Source organism: Anabrus simplex, chromosome 5 (genome assembly GCF_040414725.1).
Source record: "Anabrus simplex isolate iqAnaSimp1 chromosome 5, ASM4041472v1, whole genome shotgun sequence".
Taxonomy (NCBI): Eukaryota; Metazoa; Arthropoda; class Insecta; order Orthoptera; family Tettigoniidae; genus Anabrus; species Anabrus simplex.
Window position 1 is genome coordinate 64316360 of NC_090269.1, and position 4701 is coordinate 64321060.

Sequence of the window (4701 nt, forward strand, 5' to 3'; positions counted from 1 at the left end):
GTGGTGTGAGGTTAGTAACAGAAGTTGTAGTAAGCTGTGACGATGTCATATCGTTTCGATCACGCTTCTTTATATCGCAATTTCTACATTTAGTCAATGTTTCTATGCGTTCTACTGGTAAATTACTTAAACAAATGTGTTTAGAATTTACATGTCGAGTAAGATTATCACGTCTGTTGAATATAGCAGTACATTGTTTGCATGCATATATTCCGAAGTTATGTTTTACAGCTTTATGTCGTTGAAGATTGTCAAGTCTTGAAAAACTCACACTACACAGGTCACACATAAACATAATATATGTTTTACAGGTAGATATGATGTATAGTTTTACACTGCAACCGGCAAATAACAACTGTCTATCTATCCGTAAAACTGCGCCTAATATCGAGGAGGAGGAGGAGGAGGAGGAGGAGGAGGAGGAGGAGGAGGAAGCTGTTACATTTAACACCTGCTGTAAGTGTCAGCATTCAGTCCTACTATGTAGTAGTTTACAAGGCTGAGGGTTAGATTCGTAGAAGTGAATCCTTCGAGGTTACATCAATTCAAATCACCTGTCGACTTAAAAAGAGTGTCGCGTAAGTAGTCGTCCCTAAAATAAAGGTAAGTTAACAATACACATTTCCAATCCCTCTTAAGCTCATGTTATCTGGATAATATTAGTGATTATTGATTTAAGAGGAAGTACACTTCTATTCCTCTCCCTTGTAAAAAAAAATTGAATTCTATATTTTTATTGTGTTAGAACAGGGTTTGAATCCATAATTTTTCTCCTTAACACAATATGATGTAGGACAAAGGTATCCCCTGCTAAGTAGGTAAATCATTTTATCTGCACAGTAGTATGATTTTTTTATTCTGTTACGGTAACAAAATAGATTTCGTTTCTTTGTTGCATGTGTTCGAATCCCGCAAAATCCATCTCCTTTGGACAAAGGTATCCCCTGTTAAGTAGTAACTAAAATAATTTTATCTGCAATTATTAAGAAGTAGTATGTCGAATAAAGATATACAACATTTGCAACTCTATGTGTACGCGCTGACTGCATAGAAGTGCGTTTGTATTAACAGTGAGATTAATCTTATAATGTTTTGCGTTATAAGTTTTTCTGTTCTGAACACTAATAGCCAACATGTTTTGTCTTGTTCTACAATCAATTCTAGTGTGTGCTAATTGTAACAGGACTGAACCTGTTTTGTCGTGTCGAATAGAGACATACAGCACAGTAGCGATAAAAGTTTATCTGTTTAATAGTCAACGTGTTTTGTCTTGTCGAATAAAGGCATACAGCTTGCCAATTCTATACAGTATTTTTGCAATTGTATTCTGTAACTAGATTGAACCTGTTTTGTCTGATACAGCATTTGCTTATCGTACACTATTTTCGTGCTGATTGTAATCGCAAACAGTATTACCTTCTCCTTACCGCATCGTCTTCCTACCGCTCCCTCCTCAATCGAAAAACTAATTGGACGAGTACACCGCTACATAACGTAAGTATATCTGCACTAAGCATTCAGGAAAGCATCTGTCCGTAGGAGGAGGAATTAAACTAACCTCAGTAACTGTAAGGAGGAGGAGTTGCCCTTTTGCCAGGAAGAGGAGCCCTTTTAACCTTTTGCTAGCAGGAGGTGCCCTTTTGCAAGGAGGAAGTGCCCTTTTGCCAGGAGGAGAAGCCCTTTTGCATTTTTGCCATATAGATCAGGAAGAGGAGGAGGAGCCCTTTTGAAAGGAGGAGCCTTTTTTCTATACTATACCCTTCTGGATTGCATTTTGAGTCCAATACGGATTGTCGGAAAGGAACTATCTCGTTAGGAGGAGAAGGAGAAGGAGGACGAGGAGAAGGAGGACGAGGAGAAGGAGGAGAAGAAGGAAGCCGTTACATTTACAAATTCCATCGAGAACGTAGTTAAGAAAACAGCCCTTGCAAAATGGCACCTCCTCCTAGCAAGGGCAGCTAGCCATAAGATAGTAGTATGTCGACAAGGGAACTTGCCTGTAGTTAGGCCCCTCTAGTTATATCCTCAAATTCCGCGGCGTAGCTAAGTTCCGTCAAGATAAATTTAAAATCCGCCCCACTACGTGCATTAGGTAGTAACAGTGATGTTCTTCCCCGTCAAGATAGCAGCACTGAGGTAAGCCATGTTTACTTGTTTAAAATCAATGCCCAAGTAGTTTAAGATGGCGGCTGTCATCTTGACAGATGTCAAAAAAGCACGTGGTTTTTAAAAATCCTGGCTCCACGTGTATAAGGTGGCAACAGTAAGGTTTAGCCCCGTAAATATAGCAGCAATAAGGTTAGCCACGTTCACATGTTTAAAATTCCACGCCCTCGTATTTAAAAGATTGCAGCTGTCCTTGCGCAAGCACCCCTAAGCCGTCTCATAAGATCCTATGTATAGCCGCGATCTTACGCAAGCGCACCTAGGCCGTCTCATAAGAACCATTGTATAGCCGCCATCTTGCGCAAGCGCCCTTAGGCCGTATTTGTATAGCCGCCATCTTGCGCAAGCTCCCTTAGGCCATCTTTGTATAGCCGCCATCTTGCGCAAGCGCCCTTAGGCCGTCTTATAAAAGCCTATGTATAGTGGCCATCTTGCGCAAGCACCGCTAGGCCGTCTCATAAGAGCATGTATAGCCACCATCTTGCGCAAGCGCTGCTGGGCCTTCTCATAAGAGCCTATGTTAGCCGCCATCTTGTGCAAGCGCCCTTAGGATATCTTTGTGTAGCCGCCATCTTGCACAAGCGCCCTTAGGCCGTCTTATAAGAGGCTATGTTTAGCCGCCAACATGCGCTAGCGCCCCTGGGCCGTCTCGTAAGAGTCTATGTATAGCCGCCATCTCACGCAACCGCCCCTGGGCCATCTCATAAGAGCCTCTGTATAGCCGCCTTCTTGCACAGTAACCTCTGACCCAGGTTCCAGGAGTTAGTCTCATAAGAGCCTGTGTATAGTCGCCATCTTGTGCAATTCACGCCGGGAAGGGCATCTGGCCGTAAAACTAAGGTAGCGCCCTTCCAAAATAACGAATGTGAGGTTAAGCTCGCTCTCTTAGGCGTCGGGAAGGGCAACTAGCCGTTAAAGTAAGGTTAGGTTCCTCAGGATGGCAACTGTAAGGTTAGACCTTGATGCACAACCGGTATAGTTACTCTACTAGACCTCGGGTGCTGACACAGCAAGAAATAAATGCTGACGCTATAGCTTAGAACTCTCACTGCTCCACTATATTCGTGGGAGACACATGTGTCGTCTATGACGTCACATAGACCGTCATCTCTAGTGTGAACTAAACTTCGACGTATTACGGGTATGCATGCATCATCTTCCGTAACGGGAATTTCCATTGCAGGCAACATCGTCACTAAACCACTCTCGATTGCTAATCATCTATCCAGTCATTTTGCGGATGTGTCTGGCTCCGGGAATTACAGCCGTAATTCCCTCACTCTGAAGCGGGAAGCAGAACGTCATCACTTCAGTTTTGCCACGTATTCTTTAGAGGACTATAACGTGCCCTTTACGGAGTGGGAACTGCGCAGCGCCTTGGCGCTTTGCAAGGGCACGTCTGCCGGACCAGACAATGTCCATAACCAAATGTTGAAACGCCTTAGTGAGGATAGTCTGTTATATCTCCTTCGTGTGTTCAACCGAATCTCGACAGAGGGTCAGTTTCCATCTCAGTGGCGAGAGGGTATAGTCACTCCTGTTCTCAAGCTTGACAACGATCCTAAGTATGCAGGAAGTTACAGACCATTTTTTCTTACTGTTTGTGTAAGCTATTTGAGAGGATGGTATATCGCCGACTTGTATGTTGTTTGGAGAAAAAAGGACTTTTGTCCGAGTACCAATGTGGTTTTCGAGCCGCTCGCTCGACCATTGACCACTTAGTACGCCTGGAGAGTTCTATCCAGGATGCATTTCTCGGCAAAAAGCATTTGGTGGTTGTTTTCTTTGACTTAGAAAAGGCCTATGACGCCACATGGCGATGTGTTATCCTGCATCAATAGAGATTCCGAGGTAACTTGCCGGTATTTATTGCGAAATTTTTGTCCCTCAGTTTATTCCATTCCCGAGTAGGGAGGACATATTAATAGTACCACGTTCAGGAAAATGGAGTCCCACAGGGATCGGTTCTTAGTGTCACTCTGTTCGCGATTGCCATAAACGGTATAGTCGCTGCTGCTGGTTCAGCAATAATACCGTCGCTGTATGTAGACAATTTTGCTCTGTGTTATACCTGGGAAGCTCGCACAATCTGGCAGTCGCAGAGCGACAATTAGCAAGCTATTAGGAGAGTGGAACAGTGGACTTTAGAATATGTCTTTCGGTTTTCAACCGCAAAAACCTCCATTGTACACTTTTGCCGGAAGCGCACTCTTCACTCTCATCCTGAGCTTTATTTAGGGAATGCCGCTCTTTCCGTAGTTGACTCTTACCGATTTCTTGGGCTCCTTTTCGACAGCAAATTATCGTGGGAGCCACACGTGCGGCAGTTAAAAATTCAATGCACTAAGAATTTGAATATTTTGAAGTATCTTAACAGCACTACTTGGGGGCCTGACCGCACGGTGCTCCTACGATTTGGTAGGGCATATATATTATCCAAGGTTAGACTACGGCAGAGCAGCATATGAATCAGCAAGGCAAAGCATCCACCACAGCGGGGTTAGGTTGGCAATGGGACCTTTTCCTACAAGCCCC